Here is a 14,100-nt window from a genome sequence, read left to right as displayed (position 1 = left end):
CTGCAAAGCTTCATATTGTACACAGTTTCTCATTCCAGGAAAACATCAAGTTCTTGGGGTTGAGTGAGTTCTTCCGCAATTTCATTCAAAACTTCAGCTTCAAGTTATCCTGCAGTACATCTCTCAGTGGCACAGTAGCTGAGTCGCTGAGAGACATGCTACAGGATAAATAACAAGGGGAATATATACTGAGAAAGGACGATTGCTTTCAATAAGCTGGAGTAGACAGGCAGGAAGCTGGAAGAACACAGCAAGCCAGCCAGCAAGAGGAGGCAGAAAAGTCGACATTTTGGGTGTAGCCTTCTGCAATAACCTGGAAACTTTTCTAATGATTAAGTCCGTGTTTGCAGTTCCAATCTTTAACCAACGAGCTATCAATGCAAGTAACATCAGGAAAGGGCCTATCCTCCAGTTTCACGGAACTGCCTGGTGGAATCTTCAATTTCCAGGGCAATTCTTTGGAGTCTGCCATGACATGGATTCACATACCCTGGAAACAACTGGTCATCAGAAAATCCAGGCAATTATTCTCAAACTGACGGGAAGCAGAATTTTGGATTTATTGTAAAAAAGTAAAGATGCCAGAGTCTTACCAAATCATAGAATTGCCCGCCCGTTCTAGTGAGAGATGATAACCTGAGGGCATACCATACCTCGGGTGAGGGGTGCAGATAAGAAGGAGAGTCCTTCACGGTAACCTTAGCTGTGGCAGGAATTCTGCCCGCACTATTGGCATCACTCTGTATCAACAAACCAGCCGTCCAGTCATCTTCACTCCCCCTCTACTCGATGTATAAAATGCCATCAAAGTTTCAACACAGTGATTTAAAAGTCACTGGTTCCACTGGGGATTGAACCCAGGACCTTCTGCGTGTAAAGCAGATGTGATAACCACTACACCATGAAACCATTCACATAAGCTCATAGTAATACTGATGCAATTCTGTATGTGGGAAAACACCCAAATAGCAGATGTACTTTCAGGGAATCCTTGCAAACCTGAGAGCACATGCACATTCATTCCTCAGCAATATCTGCAAATCAAATCAAACGACTGGTTATCCCTGCTAATACTGAATCATGTCAGCAACAACTTTAAACATTGTCCCACACACCCCACGCAAAGATACAAATGATCTGAAACACAGATCAGCAATATTGATGCAAACCACAATCAAGTCTTCAAATACTGACGCAATGTTGACAATTTACTGACTTAATCAATGACCTTGAAACGAAGCTGAAGCATTTTGAATGATCCCCACATAGTTACTGACACTCACATTGAATACATTATAAATACAGACCCCCTCCAAGAAGCCACTGCAGACACTAACACATTCCAGAAAAGACCATAAGACCATAAGACCATAAGACACAGGAGTGGAAGTAAGGCCATTCGGCCCATCGAGTCCACTCCACCATTCAATCATGGCTGATGCGCATTTCAGCTCCACTTACCAGCATTCTCCCCGTAGCCCTTAATTCCTCTAGACAACAAGAACCTATCAATCTCGGCCTTGAAGACATTTAGCGTCCCGGCTTCCACTGCACTCCGTGGCAATGAATTCCACAGGCCCACCACTCTCTGGCTGAAGAAATGTCTCCGCATTTCCGTTCTGAAATGACCCCCTCTAATTCTAAGGCTGTGTCCACGGGTCCTAGTCTCCTCGCCTAACAGAAACAATTTTCTAGCATCCACCTTTTCAAAGCCATGTATTATTTTGTACGTCTCTATTAGATCTGCCCTTAATCTTCTAAACTCCAACGAATACAATCCCAGTATCCTCAGCCGTTCCTCATATGCTAGACCTGTCATTCCAGGGATCATCCGTGTGAATCTCCGCTGGACACGTTCCAGTGCCAGTATGTCCTTCCTGAGGTGTGGGGACCAAAACTGGACACAGTACTCCAAATGGGGCCTAACCAGAGCTTTATAAAGTCTTAGTAGTACATCTCTGCTTTTATATTCCAACCCTCTTGAGATAAGAGACAACATTGCATTCGCTACTACTGTCTCTCACTTAGAAATTGACTGTAAATACTGGCATACCTGAAGTGACTTGCATCTTCTAATTTGTATTTAAAGGTAATTTTGGTCAGGAGTACTTCCCTGATAACTTCAGTCTACTAAGTCCAATCCCAAAAACACTTACTTTTGGATTGTTGAATCATGCAGGACAAAAGTGGCCCGTCAGCCCATTGAGTCAGCACAGACTAAACTACTTTAAATCTTTACTCCCAATTCCCATCTCTTGACTTGTGTTGAATGCTCTGACACTTCAAGTGCTCATCAATGCACCTTTTAAAGCTTGTGAGGTTTCCCTCGTTAACTACCTTCAGTGCATTCCAGATTCCCACCACCTACTGGGTGAAAACATTTACCTCAAACACTCTCCTGCCTTCCACTTTAAAATTATGCCACCTTGTTATTGACCCTTCAACTAAGGGAACAGCCGAAATCTATCTACCCTGTTCATGCCCCTCATAATCTTATATATGTCAATCAAGTCCACTTTCAGCCTTCTCTGTTCCAAACCTAAGCCTATCTATCCTTTCTTTAAAGCTCATTTGAAAGAACATAGAACATAGAACATAGAACATAGAACAATACAGCACAGAACAGGCCCTTCAGCCCACGATGTTGTGCCGAACTTCTAACCTAGATTAAGCACCCATCCATGTACCTATCCAAATGCCACTTAAAGGTCGCCAATGATTCTGACTCTACCACTCCCACGGGCAGCGCATTCCATGCCCCCACCACTGTCTGGGTAAAGAACCCACCCCTGACATCTCCCCTATACCTTCCACCCTTCACCTTAAATTTATGTCCCCTTGTAACACACTGTTGTACCCGGGGAAAAAGTTTCTGACTGTCTACTCTATCTATTCCTCTGATCATCTTATAAACCTCTATCAAGTCACCCCTCATCCTTCGCCGTTCCAACGAGAAAAGGCCGAGAACTCTCAACCTATCCTCGTACGACCTACTCTCCATTCCAGGCAACATCCTGGTAAATCTTCTCTGCACCCTCTCCAAAGCTTCCACATCTTTCCTAAAGTGAGGCGACCAGAACTGCACACAGTACTCCAACTGTGGCCTAACCAAAGTCCTGTACAGCTGCAACATCACTTCACGACTCTTGAATTCAATCCCTCTGCTAATGAACGATAATACTCCATAGGCCTTCTTACAAACTCTATCCACCTGAGTGGCAACCTTCAAAGATCTATCTACATAGACCCCAAGATCCCTCTGTTCCTCCACCTGACTACGAACCCTACCATTAACCCTGTATTCCGCATTCTTATTTGTTCTTCCAAAATGGACAACCTCACACTTGGCAGGGTTGAACTCCATCTGCCACTCCTCAGCCCAGCTCTGCATCATATCAAAGTCCCTCTGCAGCCGACAACAACCCTCCTCACTGTCCACAACTCCACCTATCTTCGTATCATCTGCAAATTTATTGACCCACCCTTCGACTCCCTCATCTAAGTCATTAATAAAAATTACAAACAGCAGAGGACCCAGAACTGAATCCTGTGGAACTCCACTTGTAACTAGGCTCCAGGCTGAATATTTACCATCTACCACCACTCTCTGCCTTCGACCGGTTAGCCAGTTTTCTATCCAATTGGCCAAATGTCCCTCTATCCCATGCCTCCTGACTTTCTGCATAAGCCTACCATGGGGAACCTTATCAAATGCCTTACTAAAATCCATGTACACTACATCCACTGCTCTACCCTCATCCACATGCTTGGTCACCTCCTCGAAGAATTCAATAAGACTTGTAAGGCAAGACCTACCCTTCACAAATCCGTGCTGGCTGTCCCTAATCAAGCAGTGACTTTCCAGATACTCGTAAATCCTATCCCTCAGTACCCTTTCCATTACTTTGCCTACCACAGAAGTAAGACTAACTGGCCTGTAATTCCCGGGGTTATCCCTATTCACTTTTTTGAACAGGGGCACAACATTCGCTACTCTCCAGTCTCCTGGTACCACCCCCGTTGCCAGTGAAGATGAGAAGATCATTGCCAACGGTACTGCAATTTCCTCTCTTGCTTCCCACATAATCCTAGGATATATCCCGTCAGGCCCGGGGGACTTGTCTATCCTCAAGTTGTTCAAAATGTCCAACACATCTTCCTTCCTAACAAGTATCTCTTCTAGCTTAACAGTCCGTTTCACACTCTCCTCTTCAACAATACGGTCCCTCTCGTTTGTAAATACTGAAGAGAAGTACTTGTTCAAGACCTCTCCTATCTCTTCTGACTCAATACACAGTCTCCCACTACTGTCCTTGATCGGACCTACCCTCGTTCTCGTCATTCTCAGGTTTCTCACATACGCATAAAATGCCTTGGGTTATCCTTGATCCTATCCGCCAAGGATTTTTCATCCTGGTGATCTCCTACGCAAACCCTCCTGTACCATCTTTAGGGTCAATATTGTTAACACATCATTTTGCAGGTTATGTGCTCCCCAAGAATATGACCTTCCACCAACTACTCTGCCTAATTGTAATACACATCAGCTATGCTATTCTCATTCCGGCTATTTTAAGAATCCGGGATTTGTCTCTCCAGAGTATATGGTTCTCATTTTTATTCTATCACGGGATGACAATTGCTCCTGACTAGATGACTCTTGATAAGGTGATGGTGAGCCTCTTCTTGAACCACCACAGTCCATGTGTTGTAAGCAGATCCACAATGCTGCTGGGAGGGAACTCCAGGATTTTGACCCAATATATTTCCAAGTCAGTTTGCCATGTGGCTTGAAGGGAACTTGCAGGCGGTGGTGTTCTCATGTATCTGCTGCCCTCATCCTTCCAGATGGTAATATTTTAAGGTGCTTTCTAAGGAGACTGAATGAATGTCTGCACTACATCTTTTAGATACTACACACTGCTGCTACTGAGCAATGGAGAGATCAAATGCTTCAGGATGTGGTGGCAATCAACTTGGCTGCTTTATCCTGATGGTGTCAAGCTTCTTGAGTGTTGCTGGATGATCCTCTCCTCCAGGTAAGCGGGCAGCATTCCATCACACTCCTTGTAGATAGTGGACAGGCTTTGTGGAGTCAGGAGGTGAGTTACCCTCAGGATGTTGACCGTGGGAAATGATGTGTTGAATGATAAGCGAAGATTGTTAGATTCTCTCTCTCTCTCTCTAACTGGAGATGGCATTGCCTAAAATTTCTGTAGTGTGAAAGTGTTTACGACTTTTCATTCCCTCCCCTTGGATGTTGCCCAGGTCTTGCTATGTTCAGATAGGGACTGCTTCAGTATCTGAGGAATAATAAATATTGAAGTGTATTGAACGAGCTTTATTGTCACGTGTACTCAATAAGTACAATGAAGAGTTTATACATCACCACTGACCACACCATGTTATATACAAAGGAACATGGTACAGCTTCTTTAGCTACAAGATCTTCAAAAATAGAGACATAAAATGTCCAGCATTGCAGAAATAAAAGTCCAGGACAGCAGTCTTCCAACCTATTCCATGCTGGCATTTAGCCTCCAGTCTGCACCAGGTCCTGGCTCCAAACCACACCAACTTCAGCTTGAAGATCACAAGGCTGCGAGATTGATCCTGACTACCATGTCTGGCTGACAGGATGCCCAGGGAGGCTACTACACAGAGCAGGGAGGTTGGCATATCAGACTGGCAGGCTGCCACAGGAGGTTAACATGAAGGCTGGGAGGCCACCACTGGAGGCTGGAAGGCAACCACAGGAGCTGGGAGGCTGTCAAGTCAGCCTGGGAGGCCTCTAAGCCATGCTGGGAGTCATTGCCGGAGTTCTGCAGTCATCACCAGAGGCCTGGAATCACCAGTGGTGAGAGAGGAGAAGATGAAAAAACCAAAAGGAAAAGGAAGACAACAGAAATAGGCAGAGCAGACAAGCTCCAGCTGAAGTGTCCTACTCCACTGCCATCTTGGAACAGAAGTTCTGAAAATTGTGCAATCATCAATGAACATCCCCACTTATGATGGAGGAATGGGCTAAATTATTCCTCTCTGTGACATCACCAACACAAGGAAACCTAAATACATAAATGGAAAGTGGATCACTAACACCAGTGCTTCACCGGAGGCTCACTGATGATGTTACCTAGAATGGTGATGAAATGTATGGTGAGTCCAGTTCAGTTTCTGGTCAATGGTAACCCCAAGGATGTTGATGGTTGGGGATTTGGTGATGAATGTTGAAGGGCAATGGTTAGATTGTTTCTTTTTTTGAGATGGTCATTGTCTGCCATTTGTACAGCGCAAATGATACTTGCCACTTGAAAACCCTTCCTGATGAAGGGCTTATGCCTGAAATGCTGATTCTCCTGCTCTTCAGATGCTGCCTGACCTGCTGTGCTTTTCCAGCACCACACTCTGATCTCCAGCATCTGCAGTCCTCACTTTCTCTCACTTGTGAGCCCAAGCCTGGATATTGTCCAGATATTTTTGCGGTTGAATATGGACTTCTCTGGTGTCTGAGGAGTTGCGACTGGTGCTGAACATTGTGTAATCATCAGCAAACATCACCACTTCTGACCTTCTGATGGAGGGAAGGCCACGGATTAAATATGTTGGGCCTAGGACATTACCCTGAGGAATTCCTGCAGAGATATCCTGGAGCTGAGGTCACTGACCTCCAATAACCACAACCATCTTCCTATGTGCCATGTATGACTCCAACCAGTGGAGAGTTTGCCCCCTGATACCCATTGCTTCCAGTTCTTCAAGGGTTTCTTGATGCCATATTAGGTTGAATGCAACCTTGCTATCAAGGGCTATTGCTCTCACTTCACCTCTTTTGTTCCTTTTGAACCAAAGCTGTAATATGGTCAGGAGCTGACTGACTCTAGTTGAACACAAACTGGGCATCACGGAGCAGGTTATTGTTCAACAGGTGCTACTTGATAGCACTATTGACGACACCTTCCATCACTTACTAATGTTGGAGAACAGACTGATGGGGCAGTAAAGAGTGGGTTGGATTTGTCCTGCTTTTAGTGTATAGGACATACCTGGGCAACTTGGTTGTCAGGTATATGCCAATGTTGCAACTCTACTGGAAGAGGTTGGCTAGGGAAGCGACAAGTTACAGAGTCATTGACATGTGTGGAAACGGACCCTTTGGTCCAACTCATCCATGTTGACTAGATAGCCTAAAATAATTTGCCTACATTTGGCCCATATCCCTCTAAACCCTTCCTATTCATATACACTGGAACACAAGTCTTCAATACTTATGCCAGAATACTGTCAGAGCCTATCTTTGCAGTACCTAGTGCCTCAAACCATTTCTTGATATCATATGGAGAGAATTGAATTGGTTGAAAACTGAAAGCTGGGGACCTCTGGCAGAGGCTAAGATGGATCATCAACTTCTGACTGAAGATTGCTCTAAGTGCTTCAGCCTTAGTTTTTGCAGTGATATGTTGGGCTCTTCCATCATTGAGGATTAGGATATTTGTGGAGACTCGTCCTGAGTTGTTTAATTATCCACCACCATTCATGAGTGGATGTGGCACACCAACAGAGTTTAGATCTGATCCTTTGGTTGTGGGATCATTTAGGTCTGGGAGAAAGTGAGGACTACAGATGCTGGAGATCACAGTCGAGAGCGCAGTGCTGGAAAAGCATGGCAGGTCAGGCAGTATCCGAGGAGGAGGGGAATCGACTTCATTAGGAATTTCCTGATAAAGGACTTATGCCTGAAACATCAACTCTCCTGCTCCTTGGATGCTACCTGACTTGCTGTGCTTTTCCAGCATCACACTCTCGGATCATTTAGATCTGTCACTTGCTGCTTATGCTGTTTGGCACGCAACTTGTCCTGTTTGGTAGCTTCACCAGGTTGGCATCTCATTTATGGGTATGTTTGGTCCAGCTTTGGCATGCCTTTCTGCAAGCTCCATTGAATTAGCGTTGATCCCCTTGCTTGATGGTAATGGTTCAGTGGCGGGTATCCCATGTCATGACGTTACAGATTGTGCTGGATAAAATTCTGCTGCTGTTGATGGCCCATAATGCCTCATGGATGTCCAGTCTTGAATTGCTAGATCTGTTCAAAGTCTATCACACTTAGCACAGTGACAGTGTCACATAACATAGAGTGATACTGAAGTAGATCCTTCAGTCCAACTCATCCATATCAACCAGATTTTTAAAACTAAACAGTCCCATTTGCCCATGTTTGGCCCATATCCCTCTATATCTTTCTTATTCATGTATCTATCCAAATGTCTTTTACATGTTGTAACAATACCTGCAACTAGCACTTCTTCTGGCTGTTCACTCCACATATACACCACCTCTGTGTAAAAATCTTGCCTCTCAGGTCCATTTTAAAACTTTCCCTGTCCCCTTAAACTATGCCCTCTAGTTTTGAATTCCCCTAGCCTAGGAAACAGACCTTTATGAAAAGTGGCCTCACCAATGTCATAACATGACATCCCAATTCCTCTATGCAATGCTCTGACCAATGAAGGCAACCATGCCAAACGCTGCCTTTACCCCCCTGTATACCTGTAATGCCACTTTCAAGGAACCATTTAGCTTAACCTCTAGGTCTGTTTGACAACATTAAGGCACGGTGGCACAGTGGCTAGCACTGCTGCATCAGTGCGCCAGTAGACCTGGGTTCAATGCCTGCCTCAGGCAACTGTCTGTGTGGGGTTTGCATGGGTTTGCTCTGGCTTCCTCCCACAGTCCAAAAATGTGCAGGTTAAGTAGATTGGCTATGCTAAATTGTCTGTCGTGTTAGGTGTAGGGGAATGGGTCTGGGTTGGTTGCTGTTTGGAGGGTTGGTGTGGATTTGTTGGGCCAAATGGCCTGTTTCCACACTGTAAGTAATCTATTCAATAAGTCCTGCCCTAGTTTTTCTTACCAAAATGTAATACCTTGCATTTTATCTAAATTAAACTCCATCTGTCACTCAGGCAAAAGTGAGGACTGCAGATGCTGGAGATCACAGTTGAGAGTGTGGTAATGGAAAAGCACAGCAGGTCAGGCAGCATCTGAGGAGCCAGAAAATTGACGTTTCAGGCAAAAGCCCTTCATCAGCTTATTCCTGATGATGGGCTTTTGCCTGAAACATCACTTTTCCTGCTCCTTGGATCTAGCACCGCACTTTCGACTCCATCTGTCACTCCTCAGCCCATTGGCCCAGCTGATCAAGATTACACAATGGAAGGTATTCTTGATGTGAAGGTAGGACTTTAGTTTCCACAATGACTGTGCAGTGGTCACTCTTAATAATACTCTCATTTCATAAATCACTAAAAATTAACATGCAGGTGAAACATGCAGGCACCTTCATCACAGGTGAAGGAATACAGAAGTGAAGTTTTGCTGTGATTATAGAGAGACTTCACATTGGGACAGTAGAGATTCTGGATTACAAATCCAGTGCCACCCCTACTTTGATGGAGTAGAACATTGAAAAATGTTAGGTTGTCCATTTGGCAGGAAGTGAAATGTAAGTCTTCCGAATTGAATCATACTGATCTTGAAATGTTAATGAGGTTTCTGTCATCACCAATGCTGTGAGACCTGCTAAGTTTCTCCAGCACTGGGCCAAGGAGTGTATGGTAAGGCCCTGGGAAATGTTGCCAAAGGGAGTAGGTGCATTGTTGACTTGCAGATAGACAGCATGGTGAAGAAGGTGCTGGGCATGCTTACCTTCACTGGTCAGCGCATTGAGTATTGGAGTTGGGATGTCATATTCTGGCTGTTTAGGACATTGGTTATGCCACTTTTCTGTATATGAATACAGAATACAGTATTCAATTCTGGTCTCCCGATTGGAAAATTTCAGCTATAGGGCAAGGCTGAATAAGTTGGGACCTTTTGTTCTGAAGCATCTTTGGGTGAGGGTTGACCTTATTGACGCTTATGAAATCATGAGGGGCATGGATAGGGTGAATTGCCAAGATCTTTTTCCCAGGTAGGGGAGTCCAAAACCAGAAGGCTTATGCTTAAGGTGAAAGATTTAAAAGGGAACCGAGGGGTAACTTCTTCATGTGGTGAAGTATATGGAATGAACAGCCAGAAGTGATTGAGGCAGGTACAATTGCATAATTTAAAAGACATTAGGATAGGTACATGAATAGGAAGGGCTTAGAGGTACATGGGCCAAATGTTGGCAAATGGGACTAAATCAATTTGGGATATCTGGTCAATCTAGACAAGTTGGATCAAATGGTCTGTATTTGTGCTCTATAATTATATGACACTTTCTATTTTTACCCTTTAGTAAAGTTCCTTTCCTAAAGAACATTAGTGACGAGATGGTGTTTACAACAATTGACAATGGTTGCATGGTCACTGTTACTGAGACTAGGTTTAATTACAGATTTTATTGAATTTAAACTGGCATTCAAGTCCCCCACCCAGTGTATATCCTGTGGCCTTGCCATTGTCACTGCTTCCTCAAAGTGTTTTTTAACATGCCTCAGTACCGATTCATCAGTTGAGGGAGAGGTGGAAATAGGAGTCAGCCGATTTCCTTGCCCATGTTTGACCTGATGCGAGGATATTTCAAGGGAGCCTAAGTCAATGTTGAGGTCTTCCTGAACAACAGAATGCCACTGTATTGGAATCTCTGTCATGCTTGGACAGGACATAACCACGGATGGTGATGGTCTTGTCTGGGACATGGGTCTGTAAGGTATGATTCCATGGGTATGACTGTATCAGGTTGTAGCTTGATTCATCTGTGGCTCAGCTCTCCAAACTTTGACATCAGCTTCAAGATGTTGGTAAGGAGGAGATTACAGAGTCAACAGGGGTGCATATGCTACTGTCATTTCCATTGCCTCAGTCAATTCCAAATGGTCAGTCAGTTTCATTCCTTTCTATTGTCCTTTACAGAAGAAAATCTGCTATCCTTACACTTTCTGGCCTACATGTGACTCCAGACTCACCTTGCATTTCTGACTTTTAACTGCTCTTTGAAATGGCCGAGCAAGTCAATCAATTCACAGCATCAAATGGTGGTGACACCAACATTCCATGAAAGAATAAATTATGTGATCCTAAGGTATGGTAAGCAATATTTCCCTTTAGTGTAGAATTATAGAGTCAGACAGTACATAGGAGACCCTTCACCCTATCAAGTCTGCACTGCCAAAGCTACACTCATCCCACCTTCCAGCACAAGACCTATAGCCTTGAATATTATGACATTTCAAGTACTCATCTAAATACTTTTTAAAAATTGTGAGGTTCCCACCTGAACTTCTCCCCCAGGCAGTGCATTCCAGACTCCCCATCCTCTTCTTGAAAACATTTCCTCAAATACTCTAAACCTCAAGCCTTTCATCTTAAAATTATTATTGTTATTGACCCTTACTTTCTATTCACCTTGTCCATGTCCTTCATAATCTTATACATCTCAATTAGGTCCCTCCTCAGCCTTCTTTCCTCTAAAGAAAACAACCTGAGCTTATCCAGCCTCTCTTCTTATCTAAAGTGCTCCATCTAGGGCAACATCCTGGTGAGTCTCTTCTGTACATCCATCCTACAGTGTGGAGACCAGACCTGTACACAGTTAAGGTATGGAACGGTAAGCAATATTTCCCTAATAAAGGCAAGTCTTCTGTGTGCCTTCTTAACAAACTTCTAACCTGCCCTGCCACCCTTAGGGATTTAGTCTAGAGACATACAGCACAGAAGTAAACCTTTGGTCCAACTCATGGATTTTGTTGACAAACAAATACCCCGAGATCTTTAGGTTTCTCTAAGCTCCCTAGTGTCTTGCCATTTATTGAGTTTCCCTTGTCTTGTTCCTTCTTCCAAAGGGGATCATCTCACAATTACCAGGGTTAAAATGCATCAGCCACTGATCTGCCCAATCTGTTTATATTCTCCTGTACCCCAAGACCTCCTTCCTCACTGTCAACCACATAGCCAAACTTTCTTATCATCCACCTTCATCACTCTCACCTACATCTTTTCTATGTATCACAAACAATAAAGTACTCAACAATAACCCCTATGGTACACCACTGGTCACTGGCCTCCAGTCACACAAACAGCCTTCTACCACCACCTCTGTCTCTAAGCCAATTTCGGCTAAAACTTGCAAAGTTACCCTGGATCCCATGTACTTTTACCTCCTTTATCAGTCTTCCATGTGGGGCCTTGCAAAAGTCTTTGCTCAAATCCACATATTCAACTGCATTATCCTCATCTACACATTTGGTCACCTCTTTGAAAAATTTAACCAGATTTGTTAGGCATGACTTCCCCTCTGACAACTATTCCTGATTTTACTTCTCTAAATAAATTGTCTCCTTCACAATTTTCTCCACAGTTCTCCACCCCTATTGGTTGCACGTCAGTACTCGTAGGTAACCATACCTGAATGCATTGGTTTTTTACACAGTTTTGAGAAGAAGCTCTGTAGTATCGTAATCCTTGAAATGTGTAGGTGTAATTATTTACATTGTTTTATATGATCATTTGGTTTTGTGCCATTATTTACAGTGGAGCTCCAGGGAGTATGTGGGTGCATACATGAAATTTTTGTGGATGTTTATAGTTGGTTTTTGTCAGTGCATCTTTGTTTACAATGCATTTCTGTTAATGCCAGTATTTACATTATGATTCTGGGATTATGTTGGTATATACTTCAAGGTTTTTGAGTGTGTCAGTATTTACAATTTATTTCGATTTGTGCCAGTATTTATATGCCGGTTGGACTTACTGTATGCGGATATTTATAACTACTTTCTTTGAGTTTGTCAGTATTTACAATGTATTTCTATTTGTGCCAGTATTTACAGAAGGAATTTGGGAGCATGTTGTTATTTACAAAATCCTTTTTTGAGTGTTCAGTATTTACAGGAAGGATCAGCAAGTGTCAGTATTTATAGAATTGTTAAAACAATCAAGTGATTTTAACAGGACATTGATTGCAATCACTGTGTTAGTATTTGAAGACATGTCCAGGTTTCTGTCAGTCTTACTAGCCTGTGTTTAAGAGGATTTGGGTCTTTGTATTGAGTGCCTGGAGAGTCGGCAGACATTGTTTCACACATTAATGTAAGTGTCTAAGAGCTGTTATGATCTGTAGGCAAGGCTGAGAAATAAAACCTATTTATGACAACTGCCCATGATAATGTGAGGATCCGCAGGTGGCTCCTAGAAAATATGTTCATCCATAGTGAGCTTTCTCACACACACAAAAAACTAACAAGCAAACTGGGAACTGATTTCATGGTTATCACATTGGTTTTACTCACAGCAAAGTCCAGGGTTCAGTACCCAATGAAACTAGTTACTTCATAAGGGTTACTAAGAGATATTTGAAATACCCAGCAGGTTGTTAAAGGTACAGACTCAGTTTGAATCAAGGCATTATATAAGGGCAGGGTGGAAAATAGTTGAGGTTAAATAAGATATAGAGACCATAAGATGGAGGAGCAGAATTAGGTCATTCAGCCCATCGAGTCTGCACCATCATTCAATCACGACTGATATATTTCTGAATCCCATTCTCCTGCTTTTTCGTCATAACTCTTGATGCTCTTACTAATCAAGAACCTCTGTCTTAAAAAGACACTCAATGATTTGGCCTCTAGAGTCTTCTGTGTCAATGGGTTCCACGATTAACCACCTGTTGGCTGAAGAAATTCCTCATCTCAGTTTTAAAAGGTCATCTTTTTTCTTTGATGCTGTACCCTACTTGTGAAAACATCTTCGCCACGTCCACTCTATCCAGGCCTCTTAGTATTCTGTAAGTTTCAATGAGATCCTGCCTCGTCCTTCTCAACTCAATCGTGTACAGACCCAGAGTTCTCAAATGCTCCTCATATGACAAACTCTCCATCTGTGGAATCATTCCTGCAAATCTCCTCTGGGCCCCCTTCAACACCAGCACACCCTTCCTTAGATAAGGAGCCCAAAGCTGCTCACAATCATCCAAATGCTGTCTGACTAGAGCCTTGTATAGCCTCAGCAGGACATCTCTGCTCCAGTACTCTAGCCCAATTGAAATAAATGCTAGCATTGCATTAGCCTTCCTAACTGTCACTGAATCTGCATGTTAACCTTGAGAGAATCCTGAACTAGGAC

The 14,100-nt window shown here is 43.4% G+C and overlaps 1 non-coding gene across 1 annotated transcript; it reads right to left on the bottom strand.

The window, feature by feature from the left end:
• Positions 1-836: 836 nt before the first annotated feature.
• trnav-uac (transfer RNA valine (anticodon UAC)) lies at positions 837-909 on the bottom strand. Its single transcript has one exon. It is a non-coding gene; the product is annotated as a tRNA-Val (tRNA).
• Between the last annotated feature and the right edge of the window lie 13,191 nt (positions 910-14,100).

This window comes from Chiloscyllium punctatum, chromosome 1, assembly GCF_047496795.1.
Source record: "Chiloscyllium punctatum isolate Juve2018m chromosome 1, sChiPun1.3, whole genome shotgun sequence".
NCBI classification, from domain to species: domain Eukaryota; kingdom Metazoa; phylum Chordata; class Chondrichthyes; order Orectolobiformes; family Hemiscylliidae; genus Chiloscyllium; species Chiloscyllium punctatum.
The sequence above is the reverse complement of the archived record's forward strand: the minus strand, read 5'-3'. Positions and strand labels throughout refer to the sequence as shown.